Genomic DNA, 16,546 nt, shown 5'->3' with positions numbered 1-16,546 from the left:
GCCGCGTAGCCCTTGAGGTGTATTATTTTGAGATAATACACAGCTCAATGTCGACCCAGCCGCTGGGGGGCAGTGCCCTCCCCTGGGGGTGCACTGTTCCCCAGTGCCGGTCCCAAGCCCGGAGAAATGGGGAGGGTTGCGTCAGGAATGGCATCCGGCGTAAAACTTTTGCCAAGACGACCATGCGAGTTGGTAGGACGGTTTACAGGGGGGGATGGAAATTACTGACTCGCTGTGGCGACCCCTGAATAGGGACGTGCCGAAAGGAGAAGAAGAAGACACAGCTCCATGTCATTATACTTAACAGTGCAAGTTTCAATTACAGAACCCAAACTGATAGTGGGTACTGTTCACTATGCTGTAGGTGCGTCAGTCCAGAAAGAGACATGTATTACGAGCTCAGCAGGAAGCTCTTTGGAGAACAAAAGCTCAGCACCCACCCAGTTCCAGAGTACATGGAAGCAGGAGAAATACCAAGGTACAAGTCGACTACATTTATTGCATTCTATATATACCTGAGGCTGGCACTACATTTTTCAATGTTTTGACAATTCACGAAACATATTTCCAGTGATGACATTGTATTGAAAATGATCATTGTGATCGTTGATCTTTTCATAGGCACTGCCTCAATAAGGCGGGTGTAAATTCCGTGAAGAAGATTCTTCTCTGTCTGGGGAAGTACTTCCCAGAAATGAACTTTTGCCCCATCCTCCCAGCTTTGGTGTCGCTCATTTTACATTTCAGCCAGGACGAAGCAGAATGTTTCTACAGCGTTTCCAGACTGATTTGCTACAACGACCCAAATAAGCGTTACATTGACCAGACCTTCCTCACATACCGAGCCTCGTGCATGACCTTTGGAGACCTTGCAAACAGGTGTTGCCGGGGCATCCGGAAATTGATAGCCAGCTCACACCAGAACCTTTTTGAGTTTTACTCCGACTGGATCATGTGGATCTTTGCTGATCTTCCATTCACGTATGCCATTAGAGTGCTGGATGTCTATCTCCTAGAGGGCTACAAGGTTCTTTACAGGTTTGCAGTAATTTTTTTTTCTGCATTTATACCCCCTCAAAAGCTTAGAAAAACAACAAAATCACATATCTATATCATTCGTAGGGTGGCATTGGCTTTGCTGAGCCTCTACAAAGTGTCCGTGTCATCCAGAGTTGCAGATGTGGAAGATTTCCGTACAGACATGAAAAGGTTTGTGCAGAATGTGGCTCGCCACTGCACGGCTGAGAATCTTTTGGAAAGAGCCTTCCTGGTTCCGATTGCCACGAGGAGAGAACTCAACCTCCTCTTCAAAGCTAACAAGGTCTCCCTCATGCAAAAAGGGGTCAGCATCCACCAGAAGAGGTGAGGCAGCGAGAACAATTTTGCATTTCATGTACGAGAAAATAGTTACTGGTCATCAAAAAATGTTTTTACCATATTATAACTACATATTACGATGTACTTTGAATATAGTGGTTCCTCAATGTCACGGTCTCCCCACGGGTATTTTCATCCTATAGGCAGTCGGTGGATACAGTGGACTTTAACAACCTTAGCTCCAGTGTTGTGACAGGAACAGAGATGAGAGTGGTCTGGGCCTGGATACCGGAACGCTTTGCCCTTTTCAGTCCCATTAAGCTGTTCAGTACAACAGAACATGGAGAAAGTCTCGCCTCGTAAGTCGACACTTTAGTCCATTGCAAGCATGTGGAATTTAGGAGCTGTTCACTCAAATTCCTTTTGAACTTTCAATGGATAATGAGTGATTAGCATCCAGTTCAGGGTTTACACTGCTTCTCACCCAAAGTCAGCTAAGACAGGCTCCAGCTCACCTGTAGCCCAAATGAGGACATGTAATACAGTACCCCCTCACTATAACATGTTTCATCCATCACGACTTTGCTATTTCCCGGATTTTTTTGGCGCTTTTTTAAATTTATTTTTATTTTTTTTCATCGCATTGTGTTCTACATCTTGATTGGCTAATGGACTGCGGACTAATGTCAACAGTCTCCGCGCCTCATCGCTGTACAGCTTGCCAAATTTTCTCCATGACAAAACCTACAAATGTTTTGTAGAACAATGACAATAATAAAACAAAAAATCGCCCTCCCCGAAAAGGCTAGTGAGCAATACAAAATTTGGTTGAGCTCCCTACTTTAGCACGAGCACCAATGTGGGTCTTTTTGTTTATTCTTTTATGGGATATTTGATCATTCATATTGACCAATTTCTTTCATGAAGATTCTATTATCACGTGGAGGGCCACGAACCTGCAGTGTTGATCATCAAAACAGTGGATGAAGAGGTACGTAATATTTCAAGCCTGACTACAGCTACTGGGCATGTACACAGTATGGAGAAGACATATTTTGCCTTGAATTAAGTTGTTTTCTATTTCATAGGTTTTTGGTGCCTTTATTTCATCAGATATGGCAGAGCGGCACAAGTACGACACAGATAAAGCCACATTTTTTGGAACATGCGAATGTTTTGTTTTCACGGTGAGCCATCCTGCTTTGCATGGCAAGTGTATCGGAATGGCCACCAATGTCAAGAAATATGATTGCTCTTTCAGCTTCGTCCCAGCATGGAGCGCTACCAACGAGCCATGGTCAACATCATGACCAGGAAAGTCTCCCCTCAGCAGGCTCAGTTCAGCTTCCAGACTGCCTCCAACACAACTCTGACATGTCCGGCTGGAACGCCGCAAGATCCCAGCTACTTGACCATCCCCTTCACTGCCCCCTCACAGGAACAGTTTACTGCCAAGGAGCCGAAAAGATCCAAGGAACAAGAGGCTTCCAAGTTCATTGCCGGCAGTGATGAACGTTTCATTATTGGTAGGTCATTCGCATACTGTGCGGTCATATAGATGCATCATAGATGCTGACAGGCAGCTGAATGGAGGAGGAATGTTTCATAAGACAGGAAGCAAACACCATTCATTGAGCAAATTGTCCCGTTATGATTCCCATGGTTATGTTATGCCAGGTTTGCCTGTGGTGTCATGTGGGATGACCAGGACCAAACAGGGGCACAATATTCTGCTGCATGCTCTATTGGGTTGAGGTTTGGCCATTGACTTAGCCAATGACAAATATCCACTGTCTTGCCTTCAATAAGGTTTATATTTTTTTTTCAGTAAGACATCTAAACTGGCCAACTATTCTCCTTGGTGAATGAAAAGAAAATTTAATAGATTCAATAGCAATCTGGGGAAGGTTGGCATGTCCTTCTTAATATCTGCAAAAAAGGAGATGCCTTTTTGGATGTAACGTATAGTGTGTATGTACAGATTGTTAAACCAGGTGCTAAATGCACGAACATAAAATTGTCACTGTACAAATAACTCAGGACCGACATTCCAGTCTCATTACAATGACGTACATTACGCACAAGGTGTCAACTTCGTTCTGCCTTTTTTCAGGTGGGAACGGAGGCCACGCGCTCTGCTTTCAACAAAACCTCGAGGCAGGCTACACAGAGCCCTGTGACACATTCAAGAGCCCGCCGCTTTGCAAAAGACATTTCAAGATCCAGTCAATGGAAGTGTGGGGAATCCAGAACTCGATTTGCTTTTCTCAGCCTTTTCCCTCCCAGCAAAATATATAGTTCTATAGTGTCATCCACATTGCCTTTGGTTTTACAGTATATATATATATATATATATATATATATACTGTATTAGCACATAACATCCGTAAGGCTTTTGATATCCGGTAACGATATAGAAAGTATAGTGAAAATATATTCTTGAGCAGAAAGAGCCAAATTTAATGTCAGCAATACCAATGACCAAGCAGGCATATTACAGCAAGGCTCCGTCTGTAATGTGGGGATTTTATAGCGTGATAGAAGATTCACGGGGAGAAGAGATGTGTAAAGCGGTGGGCAGAGGAAATATTTTTGAGGTGCACGCTACATTATTTGAATTATATGTATTCAATATCACCTTCCACATGCAGGTAATGAGATTCTTAGCTCGATATTTGTGGTTAGAAAGGCTCACCAAATTGAATCAGAATCCAATCATCTTTTATTTATGAATATTCATCACATACTCTAAAAAGGGAATTGGAGGCTGCATTCTTATTGCCTATCTCTTCAGCCTTGTTCTGCTGAATTGTGAGTGGGCACCTGCTTCAATAAGCGCATGCAACACCCATAAATTGAAGTAAGACGCTCTTTGCCTTGAGCAAGGAATAAATAAATGTGAGTTGAAATCAAAATTGTTTTTCCTTCATGCATTGTGATTCTCTGCAAGAAGTCAATAGCCATTGTCTTTGTTTCTACGGTAAGATTTAATGGCAAGCCTCGCGTATGTATACATATCGCATCATCGTTCTTCTGGATCCACATTTTAAGCAGGTTTCTCCCCTCTGCATTTGAATGATAATCTTTCGAAAATCCTCAATAAATTTGGTAGTTTACAAGCCGATTTTTTTTCCCTTGTCTTTTTACGTAAGTGTTTCCTGCATTCAGCTGCTTAACCATTTACTGTTTTGTTTTATTTATTTATTTTTTTAATCCTCCGAACAAGTATGCACCACACAGGTAACACAGCCTTTATGTCTGAATCCTAAAAGTAGGAATATTTTACCCTCTCCTGTTTTTGTGACTTTTTTTAATGAAGGACATTCATGTTAGATTTGATATATTCCCGATTTATTTATTTATTTAGTTTCATTTATTTGAAGTGCTGCTGAAATAGTGACGTATGTTGGTAAAAACAGTTTGCAAGCTGCAGAAAGCCATTGGTAGCGGAGTGGTTATGATACGCAACAATGTGGATTGTCTTTACTGTCAGCCAGCGGCTGGACTACAATTGTTGGTTATTTTTAAAATGAATCATTTTGCTTTCTTTCTGTCATTTTGGTTTCAAACTAATGATTCTCGCAGGACACGTAGCTGTAGTTTTCCCCCCGAGGGCCGTTAGGACTCGGAGTGAATCCATAGAAACATTTAATTCCCTGCACCATATTATTACAAGTAGACAACCAGTTGCTAGATAACTAGTTTTGAAATCAAAATTCAAAAGTTAATGATAGTATATTTTTCAACTATTGTTCAAGTCACTGTAACTATTGGTCAAGTCACCGTAAAGAGGGGTTTGGTAACATGACAATGCCCTCACCCTTATTACATGTTACATGTTACAATTTAAAAAAATGGTACCGATTTTCACAAAAATTATGGACATTGACACACTTGATTTGCTTTTGCGGTCCACATAAAGTGATGTGGAGGGCCCAATCTGGCCCCCGTGCCTTTGGTTTGTCTGTCCGTCATCGGTTTTTAATGCTGAAAGAGTCGGTATTGCTGTCTGTCTTCATCTTTGAATGACTTGCATTGTCTTCATAATGTGTAACTTCAACTTTTAGGGGATACATTTTGAATGAAGTATGGAGCAAAAATATGGCCATTATTATAAACCGTCACATCTATGCGTTTTCTGTAAAGACTTAAACCACCAGATGGCAAATGCCCGAGAGAGAGAGAGCCAGCCAAATGGGTATAAGCGCGAGGGCACTGTTTTGTCAGACACATTGTTACAGATTTACATAATTTTAATTCTCATCCCACATAATTTAAAGCTTCACCTATCCATTCACATAGTGTCAACATGTCTGTATGTGTGTGTGTGTGTTTGTGTGTGTGTGTGTGTGTGTGTGTGTGTGTGTGTGTGTGTGTGTGTATATACACACACACATATAAATATATATGTTCTTGAGGAGGGGCCTTGTCAAGGTTGTGACTGGGTGCAATAGAAATAGACAGGCAGGAAACAGTCTGAAAAGTCAGACATGAGGGTCTCGTGAGGAAGAAACTAGAGACAAAGACACCCCCCATCAGGCCAGAGGCACATCCGTTGTATTTGCCTCTAGGGGCCTGCTGCCGTCATTCCCTCAGCGTTGGAATTCCTCGTTATATTTTCTTTTGTTTTTTTCCTCTCTCTCCTTGACTTATTGTGTTGTTAAATTTACAGCACAGGGCTCCTCGTTATCCATGCGCACACACTGTAAACAAAGTGTACAGTTTGATTCTTGATTTCATGCCCCCAGTCTGTCTTATGTATGGACAAAGAGAGATGAATTTAGCACTTGAACTCTCCTACCAGATCTCATTGTAATGATGTCGGTGAGCACAAAACACGCTCGTCTTCCCCATGTAGCTGTTTTTCTTCCTTGTAAAATCCCTTCACAACAACGAAAGAGTGCATCAAATCATAGAGGCACCATAAATCTACGGTACCGCTAACCATTATGAGAATCACTTTTATGCTTTAGTCGGGTCCTGTTATGTGTGGGGTGTTATTGATTGATTCAGTTTATATTTGACTCATTCTGAGCTAACATTTACAACAATAAGCTGACACAAAAGGCTCTCCGGAAATAGAGCAGGCTTGTTATTGATGTTAAGGTTCACTCAACTATGGCAGCCAGGTGAGTGTATTTGGCTGCTCTTTTGTGTTAAATAGTCTCACACAGAGTTATTCCTGTTTATAGGGAGATCATATTTTGTTTTGAAAAAAAAAAAAAGCAGAAGGGGGTGTTTCAATAACATCATACATGAATGGCCTTTTACTCGACATAAATGCCAAAACAACTCAAGAAAAGTGTTCTTGATTCCCTTTAAAGCATATCAAAATAAAAATAAAAATATATATGGTAAAAAGATTTAACTTTCAGCCCTCCTGATGTGCTCTGACACAGCCCTTTTATTTCGAGAGAAAAAAAATGGTTTTCCTCTAGGAAATTAGAAATGGTATGGATGCATACAATTGGTAACTTGGATTGTGAGATTTTAAGAGGCAAATTCTCTTTTGGACAAACTACAGTGGAAATACCCCTTCGATGCTATAGTCATTCAAAACTACATGAAGTAGGCCTACAATAAGTTCTCGAGAATTATGCACATTTTTTGTTCCGCTTAAAGGTGTACCTTAATTCCTATATGGTATGGAATTTTGTAAATTCCTACGTATTGTCAGTCCACAAAAAAATGGACTTGTGCAGGGAAAGGAGATCCCACTCTTTGAAACGCGACAGTCACCCATATTATATGTCTGTGCTATTTGTTGATTCGTCTCCAAAAGCAAACAGAATTTACGGAATAATTTCAAGGCTGAGTCCGTGGCCTTTTGTGGACAGCAGAACACTGGTGACATAAATTTCGAGAGAGCAACATGGTCTTTCCTATGGCTAAGAGTTGCCAGCACACAATGAACTTTCGGCATAATATTATATAGTGCTGCACTCCTCGGGGAGGCAGATACTGCTGGCCGATGTCATGAGTCTGCCTGTATGTTTTATAGCTTTTTACGCTCTCACACTCTTTAAAATCCTGAAAGAGAAGCCCTGGTGGGGCATCTTGAGCACAGAGACGCGCCATAGTTCTTATCTTTCTGCGTTTTTATGCAGCATTGAATTCCATTTGGCTCGGCTCTTCATTCTCAACTCTGTCTGACGCGTGTTGTGTTCACTTGTTATGCTAATTTGGCCAAGCTGGGTTTGAAACCGGGACTATTTTATGCTTTGCAAAATACAGAAATCCGATCTCACTCTGTTGAAATCGTGCGTAGCTGCGGTTATTTATGTCGAGATGGAGAATAGACGCATCCGGTGCACAAATTGTAAGAGATGTTTGGTCAGCTCTCTCGCCTAGAAAGCTGCCTCTAAGAAGGAAGGGTCACTGTTGGCTGCGGCTTTTTTTCAATTTCCCTTTTGAAGTTTCTTTTCTAATCAGCCCTCTTATCTCTATTCATCTGTTTGGTACACAAAAACGCCAAATGAATAAACTCCGAGCAGAGTGAGAATTTATCAGCCATTGAGAGATGCAGCAGATGTGTGCTTGAAACGTCTGGATCACATCTTTGTCATTCTCCAGCGTGCGCGTCGAAACAGGCACACGCGCACACACACAAACACTCTAAAAGCCGACACGAGCCCAAGACAGCATCTGAGTGATGTCTGTATGGGTTGCCTGTCTCCTGGAGGCAGGAGGAAAGAGTTGATGGAGCTGCTGCTTCAGATAGGAAAGGAAGTAAACCCCAAGTGAGATGCTGACTGACAACTGTTGTCTTTGGGAATAAAAGATCATAGTCAACATGATAAATCTGTCATTCTTTGGATTAAAAATGCCGTAACATTTTTAAACACTGGCGCTCTTCATGTCTTCGTTCACTTGGAAAGCGCAGCTTATGAGAAATGATGTGATTCAGAATAGTGCAAAAGGCTAGGACGAAGAAGGCTGAACACTAAGGGTGAGCTGAAATAAAACTGTAGGAGTGACAGGTTTACATCTAATGAAAATCCGTAGGGGCAGGAGAGAATATTATTTCAGAAATGCCGGTAGACGTGTGTTTGCAGCTCGTGTCTGCCACGCTTGTGTAGTTTGTTGTGACGGGACTCTTTAAGTGTGTCACTGTGGGCGTGTGTATATCTGCTGGTTGGATTTTTAACTAAATGAATATGCATGTTGGTGGCACAGTTAGCATGCTATACAGTCTAAAAGTTCTCGGTTCAAATCTCATCAAGGGATCACTAGATGTGGAGTCTGCATGTTCTCCCTGTGCTTGCATCGGTTTCAGTTCATTTGAGGACTCTTATTAAACCTTGTTGTGATTGTGGTGTATTATATTAATCTGGCATCCGTGCTTGATCATGATTAGCGTGAATGATTTCACCATTGACTTCCGCCCAGCTCCTTTCCTGTCAGACAGAAAAAGATGTAAAAATATTTCAGGTTGTCTTTCATAGCGGGAATTAAACCTGCTTTTTTGAAAACTACTCACTAAACATGTCAGAAAAGTGTCGAGGTTGGCTACTTGACTATCATATATTTTTGGGCGGGGCATCGGAAATAAGGTTTCAAACTGATTAACTATAATTTTGAGGCATCCATTTTTGTGTCGACAGAGTTCGTTGACTTATTTCCCCCAGCTCAAGAGCAATAAACAATGAATGTTGGCAACACATATTATTTCTATATACAAGAAGAAAAGCCAATCAGCACTTTCGGATCTTTTCCAGAACATAAGCCTCAATGGGCTTCATGGTTAAAACTGTGAAATGTTCTCATTCCTAAACATGTTTTGGAGTGTAATGGGGCACATTGCAACGCTGAGAGAGGCCAATGCTGTCAGGTTTGTTATGATTTACCTGGTGTGAAACAGTATTTAATTCAATACACCTGAATATCAAGAGCCAAAGTCTGCCCAGTGAGAATTGCTCTGAGCGTCGCTGTCTCCGCCAGCTTGCCACCTTCTCCTGTGCATCCCGGTGCCATCTGTTCCCCAGGTAAACACTGCACAACACACAGCAGCAGCCTCTTCAAGTGCTGTGGAAGAAAATGGGATTCATCACAGCCATTACTCTCATAATATGCTGGATATCCTTGGCTGTACCCATTGTTGACCGCATATTCTCACGAGTGGTGGAAAGGCTTTTTGAAGTAACGGGTTATAGACTCTCAGAACTTGGATTGTAATGTGTTTAAAACAATCCAAAAATCACCAAGCTCTAGCACGCTTAGCTGTTGTTCATTAGGCTAGCTATGTACGCCAGGTTTCAAAGGTTGTTAAAGGTCTATTGTGTTTTAGCGATTGTACAGCAGTAGTGTAGACCTGCAAAAAATTTTCGAGTATAACTCTCGGAAAAGTTGTATTCACGTTTTTCTTAGCTCACTGCAACTTTTTCTCGTCGTGAGTGTTGGTTAGCGGTGGTGAAATGTTGCATGTCTGCAAGGCTTTGGAGTATGCTGAACCGTCAGCTTCAAATACCTGCCGCATGATATCTGTTTAAAAAAAAAAAAGAATCATTTAACTTTTATCTGGGCTCTTCTGTCACAAACCTGTCTGAGATTTATTTCGGTGATTTACATGCAGGAGAAACAACATATGGCAAAACTTGTGAATATTCCTTGTGTCCGTTTGATCTGGTGGATGTGACTTTCAAATTCTTCCTCCTGCCTGCTTTTGTCTGAAATGTCGTCTTCCAAAAAAACGTGATGAATCTCCAGGGAGTGCAGACAGAAGCGTAATGTTGGTTCGGAAATCTTGATGGACAGGCAAAATGTGAAAATGGCTGGCCGTAGAAGTCATTTGTCATGCGTCTCGCAAATCAATTGGAAGAAATGAAGTGTTCTCTTGCCGTCTATAATAGACCACTTGCTGACAGCTGCCACTGTAACAAGATAGTCAATGTTATTCACTCTCTGTGTTTTTAATATTATAACTGTTTAGTGCATGTTTCTCTTGAGGTCTGCCAATTAAGCTGCCCCATGGCTGACCTTTGTGGTGATCGGCAGGACTTTACCAGCACTCCCATTTTTTTAAATATTTTTTTCCCAGTCGAGACAAGCACTTTGATTACACTGACTGCTTCATTGCACGATTTCCTGTCGAAAGCCAGGCGCTGCCCAGAGGAGGCATCACTCCCTAACTGCAAATGAAGGCCTGCGCTGCAGCTTCTTGTCACACATACAAACATTCCCTGTTTCCACATCCATCCCTGTGGTGTATTCGATTAAGGCGGTGCAAGTTTTGCATTACCTCTGCGTCAAATTAAGCACAGCGCCGACCGTCACCGGATTGATATAGTAAGCCACAATCGCGATTGAAGAACGAGCATTGAGCTTTCTGCAGCAAGTGTGGTTAAAGTGTAAAGATGATGTCAAGTTATTCAGCAAGTGATGAGAGAGGAGCAGGCCACCACTGACAGCAGGTAAGTAGGTCACACAGGGGGAGGTGTCTTCTGCATCCCCCGCCCTCTTCTGTGTCTATTTTTGTGTCATCTCCTCCACCTCTCTCAGTTCTTCACTTAATCCGGTATTCACTCATGGCATCTCATCCCCGCCTAACTCTTGAATGTTCATCCACTGTGGCCGCCTCACACTGTTTGGGCTGCAGATTAAAAATGACGTGAAAGAGAAATCAACACATCCAGCAGAGACACTTGAGCAAACGTTCATCAATGGTCATTTGTTTTCCCGATCTTAGGCACAATATGTCGTCAACGTTGTCTTCTTTCTGGCCTTCCAGCCATCGACATTTTCTCTTTGCTTTTGCCCAACACAAAGCAGATGGTGTCCTGTCCTGTTGGCTGAGTCATTCCAAAGACTCCTCTTGTCAGGCAATGCCCAAGCACTTGTACTGAGTTTGGGCCTCTTCAGTCTGTTTACAGGACCCTAAACCAATTCGGAGCCGCAGCAGCGCAGTCGCTGTTGCAAGGTTACTCAAACCCACAGGGGAGCACAATGTTACTTAGTGTTCACAACGCCTCGGCCTTTCTTTTGGAGAACAACGGCCGAATATCAATGAAAGCTCTTGTCTTCGGAGGTGGATAGCCAAGAGAGGGGCAGTCTTGAGGTTTACAAAGCAAGCTTGTTTTCATCTCCTGAGCCTTTAGGTCACAGCTCAGTGCTCCTTAATTGGCTCAGATTGCCAGACAGTGTTCAATCCTAAAGCAAAGAAAACTCCAGCTATGAAACGTTTACCCCCCTTGGACACAAGCTATTTTCCACCCTCTTGTTTGGAGAACAGAGGCTCATACAGCTAAGCTATTTGCACGAGCTTCCACAACAAACGTAACATTAACATATGAAAATGGAATTCTTTCCACATTTACCCGCTCATTAATTCTTTTGGTTTAGAAGTTGTTGAGGCCCACCAATTCTTGTTTAGCTTAAGGTGGAAGATGTATTTAATTATCTTTGCATTTGGGCACATCAGGCCCTCAGCTATTCGTCCATGCAAAGTTTAATGAGGGTTTTTTTTTTCCCTCCATGCTTGTTTAATATACATGGCCTTGGACAGAGCAGGACCAATTTACTCCTAGGCCACCTACTTTGTTCTCGGAATATATTTCCTTTTTCAGCCAGTGCAAGCAATGAAAAACACTATGATGCTGACCTTGACATTTTCTTCCCTTATTCTCTCAAAATGAAGTGCTGTTGGGCAAGCAATGGCCTTCCATCTGCTTCATAAAAGCTGAAAAACTTTAAGCTTTTCATCAGATAATCAGCTTAAGAAAATGCAGCAATGAAAGTGATTCGGTCCATAATTGATTTTCAAGTGTGATCTGCTCTGTTTTGGCTTCTGATACTTCAAATAGTTGAAGAATTAGCTGCGGTAATGAAATCTTTCTGCCAACTGTGAGTCCTTCACTGAGGTAATGACAGGTTACGTCCTTTAGGCTGTCAACAGCTGGTTACACATTCAAGCTAGCGAATACCAAAGCTCCCTCTCTGACATAAAATGAAAAAAGTTCCTCTGAGGGAAGATACACGCCAACTTCTTTCACTTTTCCTCTTTTCAAGGAATATAGTGGTTGAATCGCAGAGAGTGGAAAATCAGGGGGCTGTAGTAAAGAAGCCTGTAGTCGCCAACACTTCTTTCTGGAACCTTAAAGGGATACTTCACGTAGAGTATTTAGCAAATTTCAGCAGTAAAAATTGAAAATGCCATTACATGTGCTCAGGACTCGTCTAACAACCAATTACGGGTCATATGAAGTGAACAAACTGAGCTTCTTATGCGGTTACTGGCCCGTGTGTGGTTTTTTTTTTTTTTTTTTGGGGGGGCTGCTCCTGAAAAATTGCCTTTGTTTCCAAATACAGTTGAATTGCTCCAATAGCCATAGCAGGTGTTTCAGAGTGCCAACATCTGTGAGAGTTTAGGACATCATAGTTGACTGTATCATATTTTGTATCAACAAAAAGCCACAGCTTCTTTGAGCTGGCTGTTTTTCGCAGTTTTCTCAGTGAGGTTACATTTGGTGATGATAGCACAGGCTGTTTCTTTCCCAGTAACGAACCCGATTTGTTTCCTAGAAATTTGTGGCATGATGCATTGTGATAATCTTCTACCTTTGTCTTCCATCAGCCCTTCATAAGTAGGAGAGAGCAAATTGATGGTAAATTTGTTGCAGCAGTTCTGTGATCCCGGTAACTATCTTTTCTGGGTAGAGTGATCATCTCTGATCATCTTTGCTCCTTGCAATACAGTGTCTACTTCTGCTTTTATCAATTTTTCAAGGATCTTGCTAAGCTGTTTTTCCAACCTTTATTTTTCTTTATGGCTACTTTGATTTTGAGCTGTTTCAAGTGCCTCGGGAAGTTATTCCTTCAGAGGTTGCCATAATGTGTCTGAGCCAAAGAGTCGCTTGTCATATTCTGTCCATCCATCCTTTGATCGTATCGGCTTCAAAAAGCAGCTTGACATTATGTGTGATGGCAGTGCTCACTTGTAGTCATCTTTTTCCACTAATGTACGCAATGAGCTGGTCAAGAGATTTGGTGTCCCCACACTTTAATGACCTGCCTGTGCAATCTGTAACAATTTGCTTGCCGACTTTATGTCTTGATGAATTCGCACAAGGTTCTGTTTTCTTCCTTTGGCCACCAGGTGAGGACCTTGTATGAAACTAATTCCATCTACGCTGAAAGCCGTTCACAGCAACTACCTTGTTATGACTGCGCCAATTAAGAAGTAGTTGCCCCCGGTCATGACCTTCCCCACAGCCATATTCAGATAGCGCTGACCTCAGCCAGTAGTTTCTCCGGTGCCTCATTTCTCATATTTAGTATTGGTCCCTGGACTGTCTCCACAATATTCTGAACAAAATAAACCATCTTTCACACACATGAGAATTGCAGGCTAAATAATTTGTTGGGGCACAAATTACTCCAGATCATTGCGACCATCAATCTGTAGGACCTCCTCTTCATCAGTCTGACTAAGAAGAGGTCAGACCCTCTAGATTGCATCTCTTTCCACTTTACTGACAAATGCCAAACACAACCCTTAGGGCCCACACTGTGTTTTATGGTGCAGACCAACCCGCCAATCGCATTTTACAATCGGTCATAACGGTTTCTTGTATGCATTTTGAATGCTAGTCTGGGACAGATTAACCCCACACACAAGTAATAATTGCACCTTCTTTTGACTGTGGAATAGCGGTGATGCGAAGAGCCATGTTGAGCCCATTTGGTGTTGTGGAAAAGGGGCAAAATTATGTCAGAGGTTGATAACCCACGGGGTGAGCGGAACGGTGCTCAACTGCTGATCCGAAACAAAAATACAGTATTTTGGGGAAGGAAATGTCCTTCGTAATATTGAGTTTGTGTTGGGTAATATTTGCAATACTGGAAACGTGTCCATTTTGAGTACAGGGAATACTGTGGTTGCAATGCAATCATGCTGACACCTCTTGTTGCCATCTCTTGTCCAATAAACAAATAGAAGGTGGGCTCGGTATCATACTTGTCCGCGTATGAGGATGACTTGAACCCAGCTCATTTCCTTCCCCCTCTTATGCATGTAAATAGCGTGCACTTAAGGTGCCGATTGATTTTCTATTGTGGTTGTTTTCCCTGTAAGCATCGACTTGTTCATACTCAAGTCACTCATCCTTGTGAAATTTGTGTTCACGATGTCTGTCAGCAGAGCCTCGGATTAACTCAGATTCTTTCATCGTGCATATGAGTCATTTGCATACCAAAAAGGAAAAAGTGAGACACTTTCAAGTACCCCTCAGGGTCCTTGGTCGGAGTGTTTGGAACCGCTCGTGTAAGCGGTCTCGGTTCCTGCTGAGGGAGTCAATTCTGTCCACTGTTTTTCTACTCTTTTCATTATCAGCCCTCGGTGGAGTGGGCCTTCCCTTCACTAAAACCTTGAAGGGGCCTGTTTTTATCCCCCCTCCCCACCGACCCCCATGTTTATGTGTTTACCACAATGCACACACATACTCCCCTAAATTGATGGGCTCGTCACTGTCAGCACACATTGGAGTGAAATTATAAGACAAAACCAGACTGACGTTTCCTCAAGGAGACCACGTTCATCAGACTGCAATGAAATTGTGACATTTTTCCTTTGCTTCAATCACTAATTGCTAGTCGGAAAGGAGATTCTCTGACAGCAGTATTGTGTCTGCTCAAACAAAGCAGAAGCATCTGGAATGAGGCCAGTGCTTCAGTGAGCTCCTGCTGTTGAACACAATGCTGTTGCTATGATGCTATGCTAGCAAGGATAATAAGGCAGACTTGACAGAAGCTCTCTTCCCACACACGTCACGATATCCTCATTTCACCAACAAGCCATCTGAATTGTGAAGTGTCGATGTTTGGAATTAATGGGAAAAAAATAATAAATGTGTTCCATTAATAATTTATGATGACTATTGGCTGAGTTTGGTTGATTCTTATTCATACTGCGTGTGAACACATTAACATTTTTTGACAGCAAGCTATGAGGCATATTAGAAGTAAATCTTCTCCTGTGATATATTAATATGCATCAACCGGGCACAACATGAGGGAGACTTGATGGTTGCTAGATCTCATGCAAGAACGGTATGCAGAAACTTTCCAGAGATTACAAAGATAGGAATGCTCATTTTTGTTTGACACTCTTCAAAGAAGTATTGATTTAACAGTAGGTTTGTTTTTCTGGCTGTGCAGTGGTATCGGACTGCACAGCATCATGTCCGTTTCTCATACAGTAGTCCCGCTGTCAGGTTTACATTTTATATTTTGGAATTGGTACGTCACTGACAGAGCGAGTCAATCAAAGCTCGGCATTATTGTATTTAAAAGATGGATTTGTCTTTTTGATATAGATATAGGCCTATCTCTGGTAGTAAATCTTAACTATTTGTGCATGTGGTAACAGTGAACCTCAATGAACTAAATTTAAAATAGATGCAGATAAGACAAATTCTACACTAATTTGTTTAAGCTAAAAAAATACAAACACCGAAATTGGTTAGCACATTTGCCTCACAGTCGAGGGGTCTTGGGTTTGAATTTTGGCTCAGGTTTTTTTCCCTCCCCGTGCTTGTCTTGGTTCTCTCCGATGACTCCCTTAATAGCTGAAGAGTAAAATGTGTTTGTCGGTGTAAATGTGGCCACGAGCAGTTGTTTTTCTGTACATCCCTGTGAACGGCCGGACACCCTTTTCGGGTGTAACCGTCATCTTATCCAAAGTCAGCTGGGATAGGCTGCAGCTCACTTATGATCCTAATAAGAACAAGTTGTACAGAAAATGGATGTATGGATCTCAAACACTTTTGTGTCTTTCTTGTCACAATATACCCAATAAATAAATGCGTTATAAGGAAGTTTACCTTGATGCCAAATGTGGTCAGTTTTGTTGTTTTGGGCTTAACTGCAAATAGAGGTACATATGTTGAAAGTAGAGCTCTCACAATAATTGCTGCTTGCATGGACATTTATTGTGCTTTTTTTTTCTTTTTTTTTCTTTTTTAATTAAAAACTCATTCACTCCCAAAGACATATTTGTATGTCTTTTCACACTCCACACGTTCAACCCCAGATACTTTTTTTTTCAATTTTTCCAAGACTAAGGGTAAAAAAAAAAGGGGTCTAGAATTGGCTCGTACTGAATGAGTTACCTTTTTTAACCTCATTTTATGCATTGACGCTTCATTTCCAGAACCTCAGCACTTAACTTTGTTTGTAGATGCTTTTATCCCCTCAGGGCAATTCTGTGCCTTGAGAGGAATCACACACACACACA

The 16,546-nt window shown here is 41.8% G+C and overlaps 1 protein-coding gene across 3 annotated transcripts in view; it reads left to right on the top strand.

Moving 5' to 3' along the window:
- The window catches only part of macrod2 (mono-ADP ribosylhydrolase 2), a 362,991-nt gene that overhangs the window by 341,895 nt on the left and 4,550 nt on the right, over positions 1-16,546 (top strand). The window lies entirely within an intron of this gene.

Source organism: Hippocampus comes, unplaced genomic scaffold, assembly GCF_001891065.2.
Source record: "Hippocampus comes isolate QL1 unplaced genomic scaffold, H_comes_QL1_v1.1 scaffold76, whole genome shotgun sequence".
In the NCBI taxonomy this organism is placed as follows: domain Eukaryota; kingdom Metazoa; phylum Chordata; class Actinopteri; order Syngnathiformes; family Syngnathidae; genus Hippocampus; species Hippocampus comes.
Note: the sequence above shows the minus strand (reverse complement) of the source record. Positions and strands in the feature narration are given on the sequence as shown.